This window comes from Muscardinus avellanarius, assembly GCF_963383645.1.
Source record: "Muscardinus avellanarius genome assembly, chromosome: 18".
Taxonomy (NCBI): Eukaryota; Metazoa; Chordata; class Mammalia; order Rodentia; family Gliridae; genus Muscardinus; species Muscardinus avellanarius.
This window is the reverse complement of record NC_137804.1, coordinates 39,011,286-39,025,187: the sequence shown is the minus strand read 5'-3', so window position 1 is coordinate 39,025,187 and position 13,902 is coordinate 39,011,286. Positions and strand designations below refer to the sequence as shown.

Here is a 13,902-nt window from a genome sequence, read left to right as displayed (position 1 = left end):
CCGCACATGCGCACTGGGATTTACGAGTGGCCCCCGGGCGCAGCGCGCGGCCACTGCGCCTGCGCCGTCCGGCTTTTCCCTTTGGGGGACAGTGAGAGAAAAGGGGGGTTCCGTGATCGATCCCGTAAAGAAGAAAAAAGAAATGGGCTGAGGTGGCGGTTCTGCCCCTGTTTCCTCGTTTCTTACCTCATAGTGCTTCATGGCTGCTTCACGCGGCGGATCCTGCTGAGGCGGCTGCTGCTGACTGCCTGCGCGCGGCCCGGCACTCGACCCCTCACCCGCTCGCGACCGCCGCGCGATACTGCGGCTCCCCGAAGCCCCGCCCCCTCTGCCGCGCGCGCCCCGCCGACCAATCAGCGCGGAGAGCGCCCACTCCTTGACTCCTCCCTGCAGGGCCGGTCTGAGCTAAGACTAGCCGCTCTCGCCACAAGACTGTCCAATGAGCTTGCGGGACCCGCAGAAGGGGCGGAGCAAGCAGTGGAGTGGCTCCAAGAAGGGGCTGGGCCACCCACCAATCAAAAGGCAGAGTCGGCGCCGCGCGCACTCACTGGCCCCTGTGGCGTCGCTATGGAAACCCGGGAAGCGACCGTTAGCGCCAGGCGGAGGGCGGGAACCAGTTGAGTGACAGGAAGGGCGGTGTCCACTTGGCGGGCGGTGCGGCCGGGAGGATTCCGAGGTGGGCGGCCCCCGGGGGTACCCAGGAGGAGCTGGAGAGGGCTGGGGGATGAGGGCGCGGGTGAAAGAGCGTGGATGGCAAGACAGCTCCGCGAGGGACCTCCTTACTCATGAATGGGAGGGAAGGAGAGGGGAAATAGGTGTCACAAAGCCCCCTGCCACCCCGCAAACCGGGGCGAGGGGGTCTCGGCTTCCTTTGTCAGTGACAGCCCCTGAGCCGGGCGTGGAGGCGCAGCCTGTAACCCCGGTGCTTAGAAAGCTGAGACCCGAGGGTCGCAGATGCGAGGCTGGCCTCAGCAATTGATTGATTGATTGATTTTTGCGGTACTGGGGGTGGAACCCAGGGGCATTCTCCCTCTGAGCTACACCCCCAGCCCTATTTTTTCTTCTTTATTTTGAAACAGGGTCTCACTCACTTGCCAAGGGCCCCACTAAGTAGTAGCTGAAGCTGGCCAGGAACCGAGATCCTCCTGTCTCAGCCTCCAAAATGCTGGAATGACAAGCGTGCGCCATCACGCCCGGCTAGCCCCAGCAATTCAGTGAGACCCTAGAGCGTAACATAAACATTTCTTGCAGCTAGAAACATAACCGGGTGTGGTGGGTGGTGCACACTTGTAATCCGGACACTTGGGGAGGCTGAGACAGAAGAATCTCAGGTTTGAAGACAAACAGCGAGTAGTGAGATTCTCATCAACCTGTTGAGACCGTTTCAAAATGAAAAGGCTGGGGATGCAGCTCCGAGGTAGAATGCCCCTGGGTTCCATCCCCAGCACGACAAATAATAATAATAGCCCTGCCCACCTTCCCAGCCTTGTAGGCCATGGGCCCACGTTTGTCTCTCTACCTTCGCATTGTCCTGTATGGTCTCTACTGGCTATTGGCTCTTGAAATGTGGCCAGTCCGAACTGAGATGTGCTGCAAATGTCAAATACATAGGATTTGAAGACAAGACAAAAAGTTAAACGTTAAAAAAAAAAAATCTCGAGTCTGCCTGCGCGACTGGGAGGCGGCAGGCCTCTGGCTCTGGTCTTCGCGGCGGACTGCTCCGGCTTGACGTCTCCAGCCATGAACCGGTTTGGTACCCTTTTGGTGGGAGCCGCGGCCACCCACCACCGCCTCCAAAAGCCCACAGCAATGAAAACATGGACAAAATCGACATGTCTCTGGATGATATTATCAAATTGAATCGAAAGGAAGGAAAGAAGCAGAATTTTCCAAGACTAAAAAGACTCCAGCAAAGTAGTGCCTTGCAATTCAAGACGAGAATACGGTGGGTAATGCAACAAAATTCTGGTTTTGTTAAAACTAGTTTGAGCCATAGATGAAGAGTAATGACTGGAAAGAGACGGCCTCATGGTGTTATTACTGGCCTTGCAGCTAGAAAAACGACTGGAACTTGAAAAGGAATCAATCGTCCACTTAGTGACAAGAATATAGAACGATATTTTCCAGTGTTAAAAAGGAAGTCAGCCGGGCGTGGTGGTGCACGCTTGTAATCCCCGCGCCTGGGAGGCAGAGACAGGAGGATCGCGCAGGTTTCCAAATAAAAATATAAAATAGGTCTGGGAGTATAGCCCGGAGGTAGAAGGGTTTCCAGGAACCCCAGTACCACCAAAAAAAAAAAAAAAAAAAAAGGGGAAGAGAAATCTTCTGAGACAGAATAATGTACAGAGGAAACCACCAGTTGCTGTTCTCAAGAAACCTAACCAGTTAAACAGAAAAAATAGCCGGGCGTGGTGGCGCATGCTTGTAATCCCAGCATTCTGGAGGCTGAGACCAGAGGATCGGGTTCGAGGACAGCCTCAGCCTGGTTTCAAAATAAAGAATAAAAAAAATAGGGCAGGGTGTACCCCGGAGGTCAAATGCCCCTGGATTCCATTCCCAGACCCGTTAAAAAAAAAAAAAAAAATCCCAGCTAATTTTAGCAGGACTGGAAATAAATTAAGCCATCAGAAAGACACTCGTCAGGCAACTTTCCTTCTCAGAAAAGGCCTGAAGGTTCAGGCCCAGTTGAACACAGAACAACTGTTGACGATGTAGTAGCAGAAAGAACTCTTCAGTGGCATATTTCTACCACAAATGGAGGAATTTTGACTATATCTATTGGCAATCCTGGCGCAGTGCAGTGCCCAGGACCTCAGAAACCAACATCAATTCATACTTCTGTACCCTAGTTCTTGACAAAGCGGGAGCAGTCTGGTATAAAGAAAGTTCCTAAAAGTGTCCCCGTACAATTTGACATAGTGTTGGAAAACAAACAGGAATGGCTTTGAGTGAACGGTTTGGAATCCTGAAGGAACAAGGAACTACTCTCATATCCAACAAAGGGGGAAGCCTCCCGCTGTGGAACTGTAGGACAGACCCCGTGTCAACAGAACTTTTGAGTGATGACTCTGAAAGGCTGAATTGCTTGAGTTTGTCACAGAAATTCAAGAAACTTTACTTCAAATATTCACAAGAATAAATAACTCTTATTTTTGAAGTTTTTTTTAAAAGATGTATAAAATAACGCCCTGAAAGAATAATGAGGGATGGAGATATATATATATATATCTGTTCTTAAAGATTTCATGGCCCAGAAAGAACAATTCTCTTTTGACTTTTTTGATTCCTCATGCAGCAGAAGGAAGGCAGAAAGACAGACATTGATTATTTTTATGATAGTGGCATTTAGGATCTCATTACCTTTGCCCATTTTTTAAACACTTTGCCTTGGTGAATCTTGGTGTTCAGAAATAGGAGTTAGGAGCCAGGTGTGGTGGCGCACGCTTGTAATCCCAGCATTCGGGAGGCTGAGAAAGGAGGATCACGGTTTGCAGACGGCCTCAGCTATTTAGTGAGGCCCTCCACAACTTAGTGAGACTCAGTTTCAAAATAAAGAATAAAAAATAGGGCAGGGGGTGTAGCTCGGTGGTTGAATACCCTGGGTTCTACCCCCAGAGCTGCAACAACAACAAAAAAAAACTTATGAGAATTCCAGTTTATATTTCGGATCGTTTTAGGTTAAACCCAAGAGTTATAAATTGTTAGTGCTGAACATTTAACAAGAAATTTGGCTCTTATTATTAGTCTCAGTTTAAAATATTGCTGTTTAGCCAGACATGGTGGCGCACACTTGTAATCCCAGCATTCGGGAGGCTGAGACCGGAGGATCACGGTTCGTGGACAGCCTCAGCTACTTAGTGAGGCCCTCCGCAACTTAGTGAGACTCAGTTTCAAAATAAAGAATAAAAAATAGGGCAGGGGGTATAGCTCGGAGGTCGAATGCCCCTGGGTTCCACCCCCAGACAAATAAATAAATAAATAAATAAATAAATAAATAAATAAATAAAATATTGCTGTTTCAAGGCTTATAAATGCATTTTTTTTTTTTTTGTGGTACTGGGGATGGAACCCAGAGGCTTTCTACTTCTGGACTATACTCCCAGACCCATTTTATACTTTATTTGGAAACAGGGTCTCACTAAGTTGCTGAGAGCCTCACTAAGCAGCTGAGGCTGGCTTCGAACCTGAGCGATCCTCCTGTCTCAGCCTCCCAAGCGCAGGGATTACAAGCGTGTGCCACCACGCCCGGCTTTATAAATGTATATTTATAAAGTTATCTGATACGGCCTTGAAGAAGATCCAATGTAAAACCAGACAGTTCATTTTCATTAAATGAAAAAAAAAACATGCAAGGAAATAGCAAGTTGAAGGGTCAGAAACTTAAGTGAAAAGCTTCAAAACCCACTTCACATGCGCACTTTTTGTATTTAGTGCATTCTTGAGTCTAGTGTTCACAAATTCTTTATCAAATGATATATAGAATTATAATTTTTTAAATGGATGGAATCCCTTAGGTATTTTGATAGTAAAATTAATAGCCATAAAGTTTTACACTTTTCTTCTTATTCAAAAAGGTAAAGTTTATAGCGGGCATGGTGGCACACGCTTGTAATTCCCGCACTTGGGAGGTGGAGACAGGAGGATCGCACAGGTTCGAAGCCAGACTTGCTGGCTTAAGAGACCCTGTTTCCAAATAAAAAATATAAAATAGCTCTGGGAGTGTAGCCCGGAGGTAGAAAGGTTTCCAGGAACCCCAGTACCACCAAAAAAAAAAAAAAAAAGGTAAAGCTTATAAACTTTGTAGTTTTCTGAATTAAACAGTTACAGCTTCAAAGCAAAAATATACTTGTATATGTCAAAAGGAAAAAATTCACAATAAAATAGAATTACACTGTGACCTCGTATACTTTCTATTCGGCTTTCTTGTGTATGATAGAAAGTTCAGACATTTATGGAGAGAGTTTTTTAAACTCTACCCTGGAGAGGTAAAGGGGATGGTTGTTCTGTAGTGCCAAGTTAGTGCTGAGTCATCAGATTAGTTATAGTCTATAAATTTCAATAAAATACCAAAATGCAGGAAAATATTCCAGGTACAAGTTGAGAAGTTTGGTCGTTTTAACCTTTTAATTTGCTATTATGTTTAAATCTCTAAGTTAGATGTGAAGTGTCTCTGGAGTATATTAGTGTTGACTTTTCCTGTAAAACAAAATCTAAAGTTATCGCTTCTACCCACTTTGCACTGTACACAAGATGTCTCTGTCTCTCACGCTCCTTGGGTTTCTCACAAGGGTATGCGAGTCATGGGAAGGTACCAGTAACGGTTCATGCTTATACCAAAGAATTAAATGTGATCCTTAAAATCTGGCCCTTTACCAATACTTCTACTTGATAAAGGATTATTGGAAGCCAGTCACAGAATGTGAAAATAAATCCTAGTTCTCCTTAGCTCTTTGATGCTTTTCAGAGAGGACAAGGACTCACTGCAAAACATTTTTGCAACCATGAATATTTGAATATTTGATTCAAGAACAATACATTTTAGACTGGAATTTGTTAGGATCCCATGGCAAAAAGACGAGAGAAACCAGGGTGGGGGAAAGAATTTTAATGTGGTCCTCTCGGGGATAGGGGCTGGACGGCCCCTGGAGACCTGCGAGCCCCTCCGAGGCTGGAGAGGAGATCCTCTCGTTTTAGGGTCTGTGTCTTGGGGGTGGCACTACGAACACCGCCACTCTCGCGACATCGCCTGCCTCGCGATATCGCCTGCGATATTTATCGCCCAGCAGAGTCTCCTCCTTTTCTAGGGTTCCGCACCTGCAGAAGGGGGACGGACCCGACTTGTCAGAATTACAGGTAGCTTTTTTTTTTCTTTTTTTGCGGGTCTGGGGATGGAACCCAGGGGCATTCAACCTCCGAGCTACACCTCCTGCCCTACTTTTTATTCTTTATTTTGAAACAGGGTCTCACTGAGTCGCAGAAGGCCTAAGTAGCGGAGGCTGGCCACGAACCGCAATCCTCCTGTCTCAGCCGCCCAAATACTGGGATTACAAGTGTGCGCCACCACGCCCGGCTCCGGTAACTTATTATTTTTGTTGTTGTTGTTGTTGGTGGTGGTATTAGGGGTGGAACCCAGAGGCTTGCTATCTCCAGGCTATAGCCAGACCTATTTTCTATTTTATTTGGAAACAGGGTCTCGCAAAGTTGCTGAGAGCCTCACTAAGTAGCTGAGGCTGGCTTCGAACCTGCGCGGTCCTCGGGTCTCCGCCTCCCAAGCGCAGGGATTACATGCTTGTGCCACCACGCCTGGCTACAGGTGTATTATTAATGACATTTTCTGGAAACCCTTAAAAAATGTCCCAAACGTTGACATTAAGTGCATCAAATATAACAAAATGTCTTTTTTAAACTTGTTCTTTGTGCATCTGTAGTTTAATTTTCTTTTAAAGTAAAATTTGTGTTTGGTACAACAAAATTAAAACTTGTGAGTGCTAACATGTAGATAAACAAAACATAACATACTTTGTTGAAAGAAATCTTGAAATGTGGTTATAGTCATCCTTGTTCAGTTCTTAAAAGTTGTTTTATTTATTTATTTATTTATTTTGCGGGTCTGGGAGAGAGTGCTGGCCTGGGGTCGTGGCATTCAACCTCCGAGCTACACCCCCTGCCCTATTTTTTTATTCTTTATTTTGAAGCCGTGTCTCACGGAGTTGCAGAGGACCTCATTAAGTAGCTGAGGCTGTCCGCGAACCGCGATCCTCTGGTCTCAACTTCCCGAATGCTGGGATTGCAAACGTGTGCCACCACGCCCGGCAAAATTTGTTTTTTTTTTTTTTTTAAACAGGATGCATCTTAAAATTTCCTTTGCATCAAGGTGTATACAAAAAACTGATGCAGTGCATCACAAAGTGAAAGTTTATATTTAATGAGAAGGTGCTTTACACTGTACTTTTTGGTGTTTTTTGGAAAAGTTACATTTAGATCTATTCTGAAGCTGGTTTTTTTTTTTTTTTTTTTTTTTTTTTTTTTTTTTTTTGGTGGTACTGGGGTTCCTGGAAGCCCTTCTACCTCCGGGCTACACTCCCAGACCTATTTTTACATTTTTATTTTTTATACTTTTTTATTTGGAAACAGGGTCTCCTAAGCCAGCCCGGCTGGCTTCGAACCTGCGTGATCCTCCTTCCTGTCTCTGCCTCCCAAGCGCGGGGATTACAAGCATGCGCCACCACACCCCGGCAAAGCTGTTCATTTTTAACAAATAAATGCAACAGGTTTTACATGAAAAAAAGTCTCATATTTTATGCTGATTATACATTGTGTGTGTGTGTGTGTGTGTGTGTGTGTGTGTGTGTGTGCTTTTTTTTTTTCCTATTTAATATGTCCATTTAGGCCAGGTATAGTGGCTCACACTTGTAATCCCCATACTTGGGAGGCTGAGACAGGAGGATCGCGCAGGTTCGAAGCCAGCCTCAGTACTTACTGAGGTTCTCAGCAACTTAGTAAGACCCTATTTCCAAATAAAGTATAAAATAGGTCTGGGAGTATAGCCCGGAGGTAGAAAAGCCCCAGGGTCCACCCTCAGTACCACAGAAAATAAAATAAAAATAGGACTAGGGGTGTAGCTTGGAGGTAGAATGCCCCTGAGTTCCATCCCCAGTACTGCAAAATAAATAAATAAATAAATAAATAAATAAATAAATAAATAAATAAATATCAGGGTGGGAGTGTTGCTTGAGGTAGAATGCCCCTGAGTTCAATAGTTCAATTCCCACTACTACTACTACTACTACTAATAATAATAATAATAATAATGATAATGATAATAATGATAATAATAATAGGCCTATTTGAATTTCTTATTTTTGCAGTACTGAGGATCAAGCTCAAGGCCTGGAGCATGCGAGGCAAATACTCTCTAATTGTGCTACACCTTGAGCCCCTCCTATTTGAAAACTTAAAATAATAGAAATGGCTGCTATTTGTGCCTTCCAAACTGCTTGTAGTAGAGAGTGCTGGCCTGGGGTCGTGGCAAGCTTTTGCTTCCCTGTTTATGGTACTGTGAGCTACCAGAGAGATTGAGAGACAGCACACAAGTACACACACACACACACACACACTCACACTCATACACACACACACACACACACACACACACACACACACTCACCAGGTACGGTGGCACATGCCTGTAATCCCAGTATTTAGGAGGCTGAGACAGGATTGCAGGTTTGAGACCAACCCCAGCAACTTAGCAATACACTCAGCAAGCTAGCAAGATCCTGTTTCAAAACAAAAAATATAAGAGCCAGGTGTGGTGGTACATGCTTATAATCCCAGTACTTGGGAGGCTGAGTCAGGAGGATTGCGGTTGGCAGCCACCCTCCGCTACTTAGTGAGGCCCTATGCAAGTCAGTGAGACCCTATTTCAAAATAAAAAATATAAAAATAAAGCCGGGTGTGGTGACGCACGCTTGTAATCCCCGCGCTTGGGAGGCTGAGACAGGAGGATCGCATGAGTTCGAAGCCAGCCTCAGCTACTTAGTGAGGCTTTCAGCAACTTAGTGAGACCCTGTTTCCAAATAAAATAGAAAAAAGGTCTGGGAGTATAGTCCGGTGGTAGAAAGCCTCTGGGTTCCACTCCACCCCCAGTACCACAAAAAAAAAAAAAAATATATATATATATATATATATATATATATATATATATATATATATATATGGGGGAGGGGGTATAGCCCAGAGGTAGAATGCCCCTGAGTTCCATCCCCAGTACCACAAAAAAAAAAAAAAAAGGATCTGGGCATGTAAGTACAGGTATTACCCTGTAGTACCAGTGCTTAAGAGGCTGGGGCAGGAGGATTGCAGGTTGGAGACCAGCCTCAACAACTTAGCAAGGCTCAACACCCTAGCAAGACCTTGTTTCAAAACCAAAACGAAAAAGGGGGGCCTGGGGATGTACCTCAGAAGTAGAATGCCCAGAGGTTCAAATTCCTAGTACTATACAAACAAAAAAAAAAAAGGTTTTTTCATGGTATTCCAGGCCTATATTTTTATTCTTTATTTTGAGACAGGGTCTCACGAAGTTGCAAAGGGCTTCACTAAATAGCTGAGGCTGTCTGCAAACCGTGATCCTCCTGTCTCAGCCTCTCAAATGCTGGAATTACAAGGGTGCGCCATCATGCCTGGCAGTCAAAAAAAATTTAATGGGCTGGGGTGTAGCTTAGAGGTAGAATCCCCAGTTCTGTCCCCCCCCCAAAAAAATAACACCCACTTGTATACATTCACACAGACTCTCACTTGAGCAGACAGACCTGACTCATTTCTCTGCCTCCCTCCTTCTCCTGGACCCTGTCTCTGTTCCTGCAGGTGCTTAACTCAGAGGCACAATGAGAAGTCCCTAAAGGTAGATTCCGTGATTCACGGGGAGCTGGTTGGGGCCAGGATGAGTCAGTGCTTGAAGCTTATTCATCCAAAATTCCACTCTGGAAACACAGAGCTCCAGAAAGGCTTCCTTAGCTGGGGGTGGTGGCGCACGCTTGTAATCCCAGTACTTGGGAGGCTGAGACAGGAGGATCGCGCAGGTTCGAAGCCAGCCTCGGCTACTTAGTAAGGCTTTCAGAAACTTAGTGAGACCCTGTTTCAAAATAAAATTTAAAATAGGGCTGGGTGTATAGCCCAGAGGTAGAAAGCCTCTGGGTTCCACCCCCAGTACCACAAAAAAAAAAAAAAAAAGAAAGAAAGAAACAGGGTGTCACTAAGTTGCTGAGAGCCTCAGTAAGCAGCTGAGGCTGGCTTTGAACCCGTGCCATCCTCCTGTCTCAGCCTCCCAAGCGCTGGGATTACAAGCGTGCGCCACCACACCCGGCCCAGCTTCCCATTTTTGATGAGTGCTGCACGAGCAACCCCCTTCTGCCTCATCTGGCTTCCAATAACCAGGCTGTCAACAGGAATAAAATCTACCCTGGGACTGAGGTGGCCGCTTTGTCGGGGCCCCCACTGGCAGCGTCCTGTGGCCCCTTGAGGGCCTGTCTATAGGGACACTTAGACCCTAACTCCTGGTGTCCTCACGTCCCCAGCACAGTGGCCTATTCACCTCAAAGGATGGCTGGCCGATCTAGTCAGTGTTTGCTGAGCCTATCACCATGAGTTCCCTCCTTAGAGCCATTGCTGGGAGAAGAGCCGAGGGCCCGGGGCTGCGAGGCCATGGGCCAGCCTCCCTCCCGGGGCTGCGGCCTCGCAGCTGGGGCCGGGGCACTTGGATGTGTTTGGTAGCATGTGTTTCACAAGGTCCTGTACTCCCCGTGCACGTAGGTAGGATGCCGAATTCCTGGAACCTGACTTGGCTTGTTCTGGGTGTGTGCTCTAACTGGTTTAGACCCAGGAGGGAAGGGAAAGCCAGGGCTGGACAAGCTGGGGCTGGTGAGCGACTTTCTGCTGCGTCAGGAGTCCTGAGAGGTTCCCAAGCCCTGTCCTGCCTTGCCTACTTTTTTGTTGTTGTTGTTTGTTTTGTTTTGTTTTGTTTTGGTGGTACTGGGGACTGAACCTAGGTGCATTCCACTTCCAAGCTACACCTCCAGCCCATTTTTGTGTGTGTGTGTGTGGGTCTGGGGATGGAACCAGGAGCATTTGACCTCGAAGTTATACCCCCTGCCCTATTTTTTTATTCTTTATTTTTGAAACAGGGTCTCACTAAGTTGCAGAGGGCCTCACTACGTAGCTGAGGCTGGCCACGAACCTGGATCCTTCAGTCTCAGCCTCTGAAATGCTGGGATTACAAGGAAACAGGGTCTCACTGAGTTGCAAAGGACCTCACTAAATAGCCGAGGCTGTCCATGAACCGCCATCCTCCTGTCTCAGCCTCCCAGTGAAATGACAAGTGTGTGACACCACGCCCAGCATTGTCTATTTTTATTTTTATTTTTATTTTTATTTTGCAGTATTGGGGATAGAACCCAGGGGCATTCTACCTCAAGCTACACTCCCAGCCCTATTTTTTTTTTCAGGTCTAGGGATGGAACCCAGGGTCATTCGACCTCCAAACTACACCCCCTGCCCTGGCTTTTAATCTTTATTTTGAAACAGGGTCTCACTGAGTTGCAAAGGGCCTCACTAAGTAGTGAGGCTGGTCACAAACTGTGATCCTCCTGTCTCAGCCTCCCAAATGCTGTGATTGCAAGCGTGCGCCACCACATCCGGCTTAAATTTTCCTTTTTAGTGTACAGCTCTGAACATTTACCGCTCCATAACCACCACCACAATTGAGATATAGAACAGCTCCATCATCCTAAAAATTTCCCCTGTGCCCCGTGTGTAGCAGATCCCAGCCCCTGACAACCACAGCTGTGCTTTCTGTTCCCATACTTGTGCTTTTTCCAGAAGGTCATAGAAAATGGAATCACACAGCCTTTTGAGCCTGGCTTCTTTCACTAACATAATGCATTTGAGGTGCATTTGCATTGTTTCCTGTAGCCACAGCTCTTTCCTTTTTATGGCTGAATAATATTCCATTGTGTGGATGGATCACAGTTTGTGTACACATTCATCCACCGATGGACATTGAGGTTTCAACAGTGGTTCATAATTACTCATAAAGCCTCAGTAAAAATACAGCCCTACTTGTTATATGGGCATAGTCCCCCGCCCCAGTATCAGGGACTAGCCCAGTGATATTTTACACTGAGCTACATCCCCAGCCCTTTTTTTTTTTTTTTTTTTTTTGGTGGTACTGGGGTTCCTGGAAGCCCTTCTACCTCCGGGCTACACTCCCAGACCTATTTTTGTTTTTGGAAACAGGGTCTCTTAAGTCAGAGAGCGTTGGCTTTGAACCTGCGCGATTCTCCTGTCTCTGCCTCCCAAGCGCGGGGATTACAAGCGTGCGCCACCACGCCCGGCCATCCCCAGACCTTTTTACTGTTTATTTTGAGAGAGAATCAGGTTAGGTTGCCCAGTCTGCTCTGGAACTTGTGAACCTCCGGCCTCAGCCTCCTGAGAAGCTGAGATTACAGGCATGGTGGTCCATGCCCCGCTCTATGTAGTTTTACTGTCATACATGGGCATCCGAGTAGAATTGAGCTGTAGCCATCATGCTTTTGAAGGTCTTTTTGATGGAGAGGTAAACAGCTGAAGATACTGGTAATGACATTTTTAAAAAATTAATACTTTATCAGTGAGGCCTGGTGGCACACGCTTGTAATTCCAGTACTTGGGAGGCTGAGACAGGAGAATCGCGGCTCGCGGACAGCCTCAGCTACTACTTAGTGAGGCCCTTTTCAACTCATTGAGACCCTATTTCAAAATAAAGAATAAAAAATAGGGCTGGAGGTGTAGCTTGGAGGTAGAATGCCCTTGGGTTCCATCCCCAGTACTGCAAAAAAAATTTTTTTTAGGATTAAAAATAGGGCTGGGGATGTAGCTCAGACGTAGAATGCCCCTGAGTTCAAGCCCCAGGAATGCCAAAATAAATAGGTAATAAAAAATAGGGCTGGAGGTGTAGCTTGGAGGTAGAATGTCCCTGGGATCCATCCCCAGAACAAAAAAAAAAAAAAAAAAAAAAAAAAATTAAGGCTTTACCATCATCTGTGTCAAGCTGAGTGCTTGGCCTACTCCAGTACCCTACTCCCTGGGTGACCTTGGGCAAGTCACGTGACCTCTCAGAACCTCAGTTTCCCAGCTGTAAAATAGGGGTAATGACTGTCCCGCCTCATAAGGTTGCTGTGACAACTAAGTGAGTCAATAGGACTGGGGGGCAGCTTGCTGGTAGAGTGACTGCCTAGCGTGGGGTAGGCTCTGGGTTCCATCCCCACACGGACAAAATAAATAAACAAATAAATAGAGCTGATCACACCGAGCACTTTGAAAACAGGCACGGCTGGGTCAGAGTTTGCTGTTCTTAATAGTAAAGTTCATTTCCTGGCCCTTTCAATTTCATCCACGTAGTAACACCAGAAGTTAAAATCTTTTTTTCTTTTTTTTTTTTTTTGTGGGTCTGGGGATGGAACCCAGAGGCATTCGACCTCCGAGCTACACCCCTGCCCTATTTTTTATTCTTTACTTTGAAACAGGGTCTCACTAAGTTGCGGAGGGCCCCAGTAAGTAGCTGAGGCTGTCCTTGAACCGCGATCCTCCTGTCTCAGCCTCACAAATACTGAAAACACAAGCGTGCGCCACCAAGCCCGGCTTCTAGTTTTTATTTTTATTTTGAGGCAGGGTCCAGATAAACGCTCAAGCTGGCCTCCCCTCGGCCTCCTGGGTCACCAGGATGACAGGTGTGTTCCACTATTCCTGGCTGGAATCTACTCTCATCTGTTATATGTAGGACAGACCTAAGCTTAGAAGTCAAGGTCAGTGAATAAGGAAATAGTGGGCCCCGGCCTTGAACTGAGCCACCTGACCCCAGGCTCGCCAGCTCAGTTCCTATATCTGAGTTTTGCTTATAAAAAAAAAAAAAAAAAAAAAAAAAACAGAGCAAGCCAGGTGTGTGTGTGTGCGTGCTTGTGTGTGTGTGTGTGTGTGTGTGTGTGTGTGTGTGGCTGAGGGTGTAGCTCACAGGTAAAATGCCGTGGCTTCCATCCCCAGTATCACACACACAAATAAATAAATAATAAAGTATCGAGTTTTCTCCCCTGAACACTGCTCAGACGCCCCTGCTTCTCTGCGGGCTAGTGGCAGCCAGCCCCCTGGGTTGTTGTCTTACTGGTCCAGTTCTCTTGGGCGGGTGGCTGGGCAGAGAGGGCCAACGTGCCCCTGCTGGACGGTGGGCAGAGGCCAGAGTGCTCAAGTGCCCGCCTGCCTGCCTACCAAGGCGCGAGTCGCCGACACCTGCTAGGGCACGGTGGAGAAGGGCGGGCCAGCAGCCCACCACTCAACAGCCACCCTGAGGCAGAGCTTGCCCTGCGTCCTTGA

The 13,902-nt window shown here is 46.6% G+C and overlaps 1 pseudogene across 1 annotated transcript; it reads left to right on the top strand.

Annotated features, from left to right (window-relative positions):
• Nucleotides 1-1,740: 1,740 nt before the first annotated feature.
• LOC308276567 (UAP56-interacting factor-like) lies at nucleotides 1,741-13,902 on the top strand (annotated as a pseudogene). The gene is made up of 5 exons: nucleotides 1,741-2,167; nucleotides 2,319-2,408; nucleotides 2,604-2,734; nucleotides 9,367-9,430; nucleotides 13,702-13,902. The product of its transcript is annotated as a UAP56-interacting factor-like (transcript).